The following is a 12,175-nucleotide window of genomic DNA, read 5'->3' as shown; positions in this document are numbered from 1 at the left end:
CTGGTTGCAACCTGGAAATCCAACTGACGGCTCCACTGCCCAAGGTGAACAAGTACCCTGTCGTGCTCCTCCTGCCGTCCAAGTCCCCTGCCATGTCTGAGTCCACAAAGCCCTGTAACCGGATCTCAGAACCTCCATAGCACAATGACATGTGCTCCGTGCCTCTCAGATACCTCAGTATCTATTTGACCGCACGCCAATGCTCCAAGCCTGGGTAGCTCATAAAGCGACTCACAACTCCCACTGCTTGAGCAATGTCAGGTCTCGTACAGACCATAGCGTACATCAAGCTCCCCACCGCCGATGCATACGGGATTTTTGACATATTGAGCTCCTCCACCCGCGTCTTCGGACTTTGTCCTTTTGAAAGCTTTAAGTGGGCACCTAGTGGTGTGCCAACAGGTTTGGCACCCTCCATGCAGAATCTCTTGAGTACTCGGCTGATGTACTCCGCCTGAGATAGTCTGAGGATATGTTTAGATCTATCTCTGCTGATCCGCATCCCAAGGATCTGTTTCGCTACTCCTAGATCCTTCATTGCAAATTTTCTTGACAGCTTCAGCTTCAATTTTGCAATCTCATGCATGCTAGCTCCTGCAACTAACATGTCATCAACATATAATAGCAAGATAATGTAAGATGTACCGAAGTTCCGAAAGTAGCAACAGTGATCCTCCTGACATCTCCTGTATCCTATCTCAAGCATGTAACTATCGAACTTGAGACACCATTGCCTGGGCGCCTGTTTCAAACCATAGAGGCTTTTCTTCAATTTGCAAACCAAGTCACCCGTACCAGCTGCAACGTATCCCTCCGGCTGCTGCATATATATCTCCTCATCGAGATCTCCGTGAAGAAAAGCTGTCTTCACATCAAGCTGCTCTAAGTGAAGATTCTCTACTGCCACCATGCTCAGCACCGCCCGAATAGAACTCATCTTGACTACAGGAGAAAAGATCTCCGTGAAGTCGATACCTGCTCTCTGCTGAAATCCTTTTACAACCAGCCTGGCCTTGTACCATTTCTTCCCATTCTGCTCTTTCTTCAGCCTGTAAACCCATTTGTTTGATAGTGCTTTCTTCCCCTTGGGCAGATCCACCAAATCCCACATTTGATTCTGCTCCAATGACTCCATCTCATCATCCATGGCCAACTCCCACTCCTTCCTAGTATCAACCTCCAATGCCTCTGTGAAGCATTCAGGTTCGCCATTATCTGTGAGCAGCAAATAACTAAGAGTCCCATCATATCTTTGAGGAGGCTTCCTATGAGTACTACGAGTGGACCTTCTTAGTTGTGGAAAGGGTGCCAATACTTCAGGTTCTTGCTCTGACTGAGTCTTCTGACCAGAATTTGTAGACTCCTCTTCAGGATCCACAAAACACGGCTCAACAAGTTTTGTTTCTGATTCAGTGCTCTGCTGCATTTTCTCATTAAATACCACATCATTACTACGAATGATCTTCCTGTGTTCGGGATCCCAAAACCGATACCCAAACTGTTGACCTCCGTATCCAACGAAAATGCACTTCTTTGATTTGGCGTCTAGTTTGCTTCTTTGACTGGAATCAACATGGACATAACTGGTACAACCGAATACTCGTAAGTGCGCCAAATCAATCTTCTTCACTGTCCATGCTTCCTCAGGAATCCCAAATTCAAGTTTCTTTGATGGCCCTCTGTTGATCAAGTAGGCAGCAGTGTTAACTGCTTCCGCCCAAAACTGCTGTGGCAATCCAGCATGTATCCTCATACTCCTGGCACGCTCATTAATTGTTCTGTTCATCCTTTCAGCAACTCCATTTTGTTGTGGTGTCCCTGGAATTGTCCTCTGCCTGACGATCCCAGCCTCTGCACAGTAGTCCTCAAACTCCCTGCTACAATACTCACCACCGTTGTCTGATCTCAGGCATTTTAACCTCCTTCCTGTCTCGAGTTCTACCATTGCCTGCCATTTTCTGAAGACCCCAAATACCTCTGACTTGTGCTTCAAGAAGAACACCCAAAGCTTCCTGGTAGCATCATCAATAAAAGTAACATAGTACTGAGATCCACCAATGGAAGAAACCGGTGCAGGCCCCCACACGTCCGTGTGCATGAGATCTAGCTTTTCTTGCTTCCGAGGTTTACCTTCTTTGTTGAATGAAACACGCTTCTGCTTTCCGAGAATACAATCCTCACAGAAGTCCATCTCAACACTCCTGAGACCCTGCAGCTTTCCCAACTGGTGCATCACCTCCAGTTCCTGATAACTCATGTGCCCAAGTCTGCAATGCCATAACTTGGCGTCCACATCTGCTGCAGCAACTCCAATAGAGTTCTCCGTGCCGTTGGCGATATAAAGTGTCCCAACCTTCTAGCCACTAGCCACCATCAACGAACCCCTGGATATCTTCCACTGATCAGCTGTGAAAATAGTCTTGTACCCCTGGCTCGCCAACTGTCCAACAAAAATCAGATTCCTCTGCAGTTGAGGCACGTGCCGTACGTCCTCAAGCTCAAGTGAAGATCCAGAAATCAACTTCACTTCCGCGCTTCTCCTTCCTTGTATGGTGCAAGGCTCTCCATCCCCTAAGTAGACTTTGCCGAAGTCTCCCTTCTCATATCCTCCAAGAAGCTTCCGTTGGGATGTAGCATGGAAAGACGCGCCCGAGTCTATCACCCAAGACTCGTCACCGGTAGATAAAGATAGAACGAGGGCATCCATGTCACCGTTTTCAGCAAGATTTGCCAGATCCTTGCTGACTCCTTCGGTGTGGTCGCCTTGCTTTCCTTTAGGAGATTTGCAGTCCCTCCTAAAGTGCCCCATCTTCCCGCAGTTCCAGCACTTCGCTTCCTTGTTCTGAGGTGCTCGAGACCTGCTGGATCTCGACTTCGAGTCGCTTTGAAATCGACCGTCCTTCTTTTGTCTTCCCCGGTTAGAGATGTTTAGTGCATTTCCAGACGACTCCGTAGCTCCAGAAGATTTTCTTCTTGCTTCTTCACTCAGAAGCACTCCCACAACGTCATCAAAGATCAACTTTTCCGTCGCCGAAGAGTTGCTCACCGCCATCACCAGGCCCTCCCAGCTATCAGGCAATCCGGAGAGGATTAGCAATGCCCGAATCTCATCGTCAAAACTAATCTCCACTGACTCCAACTGGGCCGTGAGTCCATTGAACTCGTTGAGGTATTCTGCTACGCTGCCGCCATTTTTCATACGAAGATTAAACAACCTCTTCATGAGAAATACCTTGTTTGATGCTGAGGGTTTCTCGTACATCCGCGACAATGTTGCCATCAACTCTATCGTCGTCTTCTCGTTTTTGATGTTGAATGCCACTTGGGATGCAAGTGACAATCTTATGGTGCCGAGCGTCTTCCGATCGAGGACCTCCCAGTCTTCATCGGACATCTTCTCTGGTTTCTTCGCTCTACCTCCAAGAGGTAAATAGAGATCCTTCTGGTAAAGATAATCCTCTATTTGCATCTTCCAAAATTCGAAGTTCGTGCCATTGAACTTCTCAATTCGCAACTTCCCTTCATCCGCCATTGCAGAATACCAATAGCTCTGATACCACTTGTTGGCGACGCCCTGCACCGGAACCCACTCACACCGGTACAACCACCAACGTCAGACAAGCAAAGAGAGAAGCAAACGGATAAGCACTCTCTCGCTCCCTCGATACCGGACTCAAGGATCACCGCTTCGCTTCCGCTACGAAGGGCAAAAGATTACCCCGTGGTATCAATAGGGTAAAACACTTGAGCACCGCAGCGGATTATCAAACCAAAGGAAGAAGAAATAGGAAGAAAATAGCAAAGCAAACACAAAGATGTAACGAGGTTCGGCTACAAGTAGCCTACGTCCTCCACCGCTCCAAATCTCAGTTAGAATGAACAGATTACAGAGATAGCACACACCCGAACGATCACATGCGATCGCTCTACAAGAGATTCACACAGAATTCCCTTTGCACAAGAAGTAGGATCCCAATCCTCTTCTTCTCTAGAACCCTAGCCGCACAAAACAAGAGTCTCTCTCAAAATATCCTTGAATATCTCTACTCCTAGGGCTCTCATGAGTCCTATATATAGTCTCAAGACCTTCAGATGATCATAGCCGTCGAAACGCTACCAAAAAACACCAAAAGAAAATCGTCCGTATGATTTTCCGCGAGCCCGAGTCGACTCGGCTGTGGTTCGAGTCGACTCTGGCACGTCTGGACAAAACTGGCACGATCTAGGGTCGACTCGACTGTAGCTCGAGTCGACTCGACGATGCTTCGAGTCGACTCGACTGTAGCTCGAGTCGACTCTGACAGTCCAGACAGAAACATGGTTTTCTCGGTCTTCTGGTCTTTCTCCTCCCGGGTCGACTCGACTGTTTCCGAGTCGACTCGACTGTTTCCGAGTCGACTCGACTGTTCCCGAGTCGACTCGACTGTAGCTCGAGTCGACTCCGACAGTCCGCCAGACAGAATTATGCAGAATTGATTCTCCTTCAATTCTCTTCATCACCAATGGTCTCCACATACCCCAACAAAGAATATAATGTAACTATTTAAAGCTTCATACAAGAAGAATCGACTCCAGAACATATTGAATTGACCCTTGAATGCTCATAGGCAAAGACAACAGATTTCAATCTTGGACGATCTCAAGAATCGACCCTTGAAATATAATGAGTCAACCCCGACACACTAATATAGACTGATACGCTTTTATGAGTTGACGCCCATATCTTATGAGTCGACCTTAGAACAGTCTCAGAAGACAGACAAAAAGCAATCAAAATTAGCATGTTGGCTAGTCAACTAATAAAGATCACAAGCCGTTTCCTATTAGACAATAGTCAACCCCAAAAGCAAACCAGTCAACCCCTAAATGGCCACAGATAAAAGACAGAGAACAGTAAAATTTAGTTTATTGGCAAGTCGACCCTTCAAAGATTATGAGTCAGCTCCTGTTGGACAAGAGTCGAATCCAAAAGCAAACAAGTTGACCCTTTAAAATGTTAGCGAGTCGACCCATGAAGATAATGAGTCAACCTCTGTCAATAGACTATTCGACCCCTAAACTAAAAGAGTTGATCCTACAATGGCCATAGGCGAAAGATAGAGTACAGTAAAAATAAGAACTATTTCAAGTTGACTCCTAAAAATCATGAGTCGACCCCTAAAGAAGTCGAGTCGACCAATCTGCGGCTGACAATAGTAATGACTATTTTTTTTATAAATTAGAACGGCTATTTTTTGCTTCACAATGGTTTTTCCGGCCTGTCTAATATCTAGAAATGTCTTCCAACTACCTCTTGATGGTATAAATACATGGGAACACCAAAGAAGAAGATAAGACAAGTGATTGAGGATCAAGGAAAAAAGAAAAGGAGATAAAGCAAAAAGGAAGAATATATTGAGGTACCTTGATTGAGAGCTAAAAGATCACATCCTCCACTATTGAGATAAGTTCGTGAAGGGCATTCAAGTTCATTCAAGGCCAACCAATTGATTCAAAGCTCCACTTATTCTTTATGTATTTGTCTTTAAGAAGCTATAATTTATTTTTATCACATATTTTTTACATACTATGTTGTGACAAGTTTTAGAAATTGAAACCTAGAAAAGGTCCATCCAAACCTTGAATTAGATTGTATTAAGTCAAAAAGAGGCTCAAGAGTGGTTTTGGTTGATTTTCAGTGAAAATCAACTGAGTTGATTGTGAGCTCGGTCAAAACAATCGGACTATAATCTTGGAAAGATTATAGTAGAAATTTTCAAGAAGGATGTCTTGGAGAGTAGATGTAGGTGTAGAGTTGGCACCGAACTACTATAAATTTATTGTGTTCGTGGTGCTTGATATATATTTTTTGAACTCCTGCATATTTACTTACAACTCATTATCAATTGCAAATCACACACATGTATCAAGTTTTATTTTGCTGCATTTTGTTTAAAGTTTTTAAAAAACCCAATTCACTGCCCCTCTTAGGCTGCTTAGCTGAGCAATAAATGGTATCAGAGATTTGGTACTCTATTTCTCGTTGATCTAATAGTCAAGAGTTAAAAATCTATAGCAGCCCCAACTAGAACTACTCTTGCCGAGGGACAGTCCAAAAATAAACCTCCTATTTTCAATGGCACAAACTACACATATTGAAATGCATGCATGTGCATCTTATACAAGCACTAGATTATGGTATGTGGAGTGTCATAATTAATGGTCCTCACACACCCACTTAAGTCTTTAATGGTGTGTCTCTTCCAAGCCCAAAGGAGAATGGAATGAGTATGATAAGAAAATGGCTCAGCTAAATTTGAAAGCCATGAATGTTATATATTACTTTCTAGATGCTAGTGAATTTAATTATATCTCAACTTATAATTCTATCTAGGAGATTTGGGATAGACTGGAGGTAACAAATAAAGGCACTAACCAAGTTAAAGAATCTAAAATTAATATGCTTGTACATATATATGAACTATTTAAAATGGAATCAAATGAATATGTTACTGAAATGTTTACTCACTTTACTGATATTGTAAATGATCTTAAAAGTTTTGGCAAAGCTTATACTAATAGTGATTTGGTGAAAAAGATTCTCAAGTCACTACCAAAAACATGGAAAGCCAAGGTGACTGCAATTCAAGAAGCCAAAGATCTCAACACCTTGCCATTAGAGGAGCTGCTTGGGTCACTAATGACATGAGCTGACTATGAAGCAACACAAGGAATAAGAAGAATCAAAAAGGAGGAAGACCATTGCCCTAAAGTCAGTAACTCATAAAGAAGAGGAAAGTGAGGATTCTAAAGATGCTAAAGATGATAAGGAGATGACCTTAATTATAAGAAAGTTTAGACGGTTCGTGAAAAAGAGAAGATAAAGAATGAGAAAAAGACCATTGGGTAAGGAGGAGCCAAACAAAGAAAGAAAATGGAGCAGCCACTCGTCCACTATGAGTGTAAGAAACTAGGCCGCTTCATAGTAGACTGCCCACTACTTAAAAAAGCCTACAAGAAGCCAAGGAAGAAGGCCATGGTTGGAGCAACAATGATGAGTCAAGTTCAGAGAAGAACACTTAAGAAATTGCGAATCTTTGCTTCTTGGTTCATAAGAATGAGATAAACTCTGAACATATTAGTGATTTTACTTTTGATGAGCTTCAAAAAGCTTTTAATGAGTTACTAGATGAATTCAAGAAGCTAGGTCAGAGGAATAAAGAATTAAAAATAAAAAATCAACATCTGACAAATGAAAAAGATGAATATCAAAAGTAAAACTATCTTTAGTAGAAGAAAATCATAATATAAGAAAAAAAGTAGATAAACTAAAACCAATTGTAGATAAATTTACTCTGAGTTTTAAAAAGTTGAATATGATCTTAGATAGCCAACAAGCTGTTTATGACAAGGTAGAACTTGGCTATAATTCTTTGGAAAAATAAAAATTATTTCAAAATATGTTTGTTAAATCGTCAAGTAATACAACATATTATAAAAATAAGTAAAGTGATAATTTAGAAGATATGGGTTCCAAAAAGGACCATAATAGCTAACCTTCAATGACCCAAAAAAGCTTGATACTTAAGTCGAAAATTTGATTTCTGTGATGCAGGTGTGTCTAGCAGCCCGTGGATCAAATAGAAGATGGTACTTGGATAATGGATGCTCTAGAAATATGATAGAGGATAAATTGCAATTCATTTTTTTTAAGAGAAAGGAAGAAGGGGTGGTTACCTTTGGCGACAATGGCAAAGAGAAGATCATTGAAATTGGTAACATTGGTATCACTCCTTCTACCTTTATGAAAAAGTGTTATTAGTTGATAGTCTTAAACATAATTTACTTAGTAACAGTCAACTGTGTGATAAGGATATTAAAGTAGTGTTTGAATCCTCTATATGCATTGTTTCTAGTCTCAATGAGGATGGCATAAAATTCACTGGGCATAGGCATAGAAATATATACATGGTTAATTTAGACCATTTATCCATAAAAAATATGCAATGCTTTGTTGCAGTGAATGCCAAAATCACTGAGGCTAGTTAGTTATGGCATCATAGGTTAGTTCATGACAGTATAGATATTATTTCAAAATTGGCTAGAAAAGAACCTGTTGTAGGTTTAACTAAATTGACTTTTGAAAAACAAAGTTTGTGATGCTTGCCAATTAGAAAAATAGACTAGAGTCTCTTTTAAAGCCAAAAATATGGTTTCAACTTTTAGGCCATTAGAACTTCCGCATATAAATTTATTTGGGCCATTTAGAACTACAATTCTAGATGGCAAATCCTTTGGATTTGTTATCATCGATGATTTCTCAAGGTTTACATAGGTTTTATTCCTAGAATACAAAGATAAAGTATTTTCTATATTTTCAAAACTATACAAAAGAATTTCAAATGAAAAAGGCTTTATAAGTTCTTAAAATCAGAAGTGACCACGAACCGAATTTAAAAATCAAAATTTTGAAAATTTTTATAATAAAAATGGTGTTGGGCATAATTTCTCTGCACCTAGGATACCTCAACAAAATGGGATGGTAAAAAAAATAGAACTCTTAAAGAAATGGCTAAAACCATACTGCATGAAAGCCATCTTCTAAGATATTTTTGGGCTGAGGCAATTAACACATTATGTTATATTCTAACTCAAGTTTCAATTAAATTAATATTAAAGAAAATACCTTTTGAACTTTGAAAAGATAGATAACCTATCATTGGGCATTTTTATATTTTCGATTACAAATATTTTGCTCTCAATAATGATAAAGATAAGCTAGAAAAATTTGATGCCAACTTTGATGAAGCCAACTTTCTTAGATATTCATCATCTAGTAAGGCATATAGAGTATTCAACAAAAGAACTTTAATAGTAGAAGAGTCTATACATATTGTATTTGATGAGACTAATGATCTTCAATCAAGAAAGAAAGAAGTTTTTGATGATAATACAAAATCACTTGAACAAGGAAATGAAGGACCTCTCTTTGAGAGAGACATCTGTATAAGATGTAATGGACCCTGAAGAAAAGGATGAAAATGGAAATGGAGATAAGTAAGAAGAGCAAAATCAGTAACAAGAGCAACCTCAAGATAGACATGATTTACCTAGAGAATGGAGGTATATTCATAACCATCCAAAGGCGCTTTTCATTGGTAATCCTTCACTTAGGGTAAGAACTAGATCCTCTATTAGAGATGCATGTAATTACTTAGCTTTTGTATTATAAATTGAACCTAAAACCATAGAAGAAGCTGAACAAGATTATAATTGGATAAATACTATGTAAAAAGAATTAAATCAATTTGAAAGACATAATATTTGGAAGCTTGTAGGTAGACCAAACGATTATCCTGTAATTGGAACAAAAGGGGTGTATAGAAATAAAGTGGACAAAAATGGAAATGCTATTAGAAATAAAGCTAGTTGCTTAAGGTTATAATCAAAAAGAAGGTATTGATTTTGATGAAACTTCTGCCCATGTTGCTAGATTAGAAACTATTAGACTTTACTTGCTTTTGCTTGCTATATAGACTTCAAACTACTTCAAATGGATGTTAAAAATGCTTTCTAAATAAAAACAAAATAGAGAAAGTTTTTGTAGAGCAACCACCTATTTTTTAAAATCATAAATTTTTAAATCATATTTTCAAACTAAATAAAGCATTATATGATCTAAAGCAAACTCCTAGAGTTTGGTATGAAAGATTGCATGTTTTCAAGAGAAAATATAGATTAAACTCTTTTTATAAATAGGAAAGATAATAATGTTTGAATTATTTAGATATATATTTATGATATCATTTTTGGTGTCACTAATGAAGCTTTATGTCAAGATTTTGCTAAGCTCATGCCGGAAGAGTTCGAAATGAGCACGATGGGTGAACACATTTTTTTTCTCAGACTCCAAATTAAGCAAACTAAAGAAGGGATGTCCATTAGCCAAAGCAAGTATACAAGAGAGATTTTGAAAAAAATTGGCATGGAGAAAAACAAGCACATTGGTACCCTTACAAGCCCCTCTTGTAAACTAGACAAAGATGAGTACGATAAGAATGTAGATTTAAAGCTTTATATCTTACTGCTTTGATATCATATTTAGTATTTGTTTGTGTACTTGATAGCAAGCAAATCCTAAAAAATCACACTTAACAACTATTAAAATTATTTTAAGATATCTAAATGGAACACAAAACTTAGGCTTAAGGTATTCTAAACAATCTTCAATAAACCTAATTGGATATTCAGATGCAGATTTTTTGGTTGTAGATTTGATAGAAAAAATACTAGTGAAACTTGTCAATTTCTTAAGAGTTAACTTAATTTTCTAGTTCAGTAAGAAACAAAATTCAGTAATTTTGTCTATGGTTGAGGCTGCATACATAGTAGCCAAAAGTTGTTGTGCTCAAGTCTTGTGGATTAAGCAATAATTTGAGGATTATGGCATAAAACTAAATAAAACTTTGATAAGATGTGACAACAAAAGTTCAATAGACTTGACTAAAAATTATATACAATACTTAAGAACTAAACACATTGAGATAAGACATCACTTCATAAGAGATCATGTCAAAATAATAATGTGATGCATATTATTTTTTGCACTGAAAAATAATTAGCTGACATCTTTACTAAACCACTTAGTGAAGACAAATTTAGCTTGATTAGGGGTGAACTTGGAATATGTAATCCCTTTAGTTAAAATTCTTTCTTTAAGCTCCTGATTAATTTTCTTGATTGATTATTTCAGTATGATTCCTATTTTTATTTGAGTCAAAAGAAAAATTGCTTCGTTTTGTCTCTTTCCCTTTGTATGTCGATTCTTAGTTTGAGGAGTTGACTCTTGATCTTGAGGAGTTGACCTCTTGGAATAAGAGAAAGCATTGAGTCGACTCTAGAATTAACTCAAAGTTCTGTAGGCTATGGAGGAGGTGACTCATATAAAGTGACGGGTCGACTTTTGGCGCTCTGCTAGCAAGAGGTCGACCCTCTAGGTCTATACCTGGAGACCTAATTGTGTTAAACTGAGCCAACCTTTCCCTTTCTCTAATTCATCTTTCCTAAATTTTCCTTCTCTCCTTTGGTCCGATGCTCGAACCTCTCTCACCTTCCCTTTATTTCATCGATCTCTCCTAGTCCCATAGTATCTGTGCATCAATCTCTCTCACATGGCACCAAATAAGATGCTCCCTTAGAGAAGAAAGCCATCCGAAGATCATGAAGAAAAACATAGAGAAAGGAGTGATAGAGGAATGTCTTCAACCCCACGGTAGATGGGTCTTTGCTCTTCACTACTTTCTGTGCAGTCCTCCTCTCTAAGGATCTCGAACAAGGTACCCTTTACCTTTAGAAATGTGGCTTTCTGGAGAAACATTGATTTCTATTTCTTAGAAAGTGAGGATTTTGTAATCGGAGACCTAATCAAGAAGCAAGGATGGAAATAATTCTGTAGACTCAAAGGACCGACCTATCCTGACCTTGTCTAAGAATTTTATCACTATCTGAAGTTTGGGATGGGAAGTATAACTTCTAAAGTAAAGAATGTAGAAATAGAGTTGGATGACTATATGATTGGCTGCATACTTCAGAAGCCTAGTCATGGAGTTTACATGGATAGATTAGAGAACCGACTGGCTAGTCTATGATGCATTCAGAGAAGATGTTGAAGCAAATGACAAAATAGAAGAAAATCAATTGAATGTGGAGATGAGGTTGCTGCATCACATGTGGTTAGTATGATCTTCTTTCCAAAATTAGGAAGATTTGAGTATGTTATGGAGCACGAGTTGTGCATTATGTTCCACATTATTAGAGAAATTTTTATGAATATCCTAGTTGTGATGATTCAAAAAATGCATGAGGTGGTATCTCGGACTAAGGCTCGATTGCCCTATGGTATGATGCTCGTAGAAGTATTCAAACAATTTGATGTCAATTTAGAGGGTGACACATTTTGGGAGCTAACTTACTCGGACACCTACAACTACATCACATGGGCTATAGCAAGAAAAATGGTTATTGGATGAAAATAAGAGGAGGAGCAAGAGATGAAGAAGAAGAAGGCAGAGTAGAGACCATAGCTGGACCGTATTCAGTTGGAGGAGAAGCTCAGCAACAAACTGTAGTTAAGCAATTCTTGTTTAAATCATTTGATAGAGACTTAGTTGAGGCATTTCATCCTAAAGCAACCATC

The sequence above is a fragment of the Phoenix dactylifera genome, chromosome 14 (assembly GCF_051530095.1).
Source record: "Phoenix dactylifera cultivar Ajwa chromosome 14, Ajwa_hap1_PhDact_Kaust_v1.1, whole genome shotgun sequence".
Lineage (NCBI taxonomy): Eukaryota > Viridiplantae > Streptophyta > Magnoliopsida > Arecales > Arecaceae > Phoenix > Phoenix dactylifera.
The sequence above is the reverse complement of the archived record's forward strand: the minus strand, read 5'-3'. Positions refer to the sequence as shown.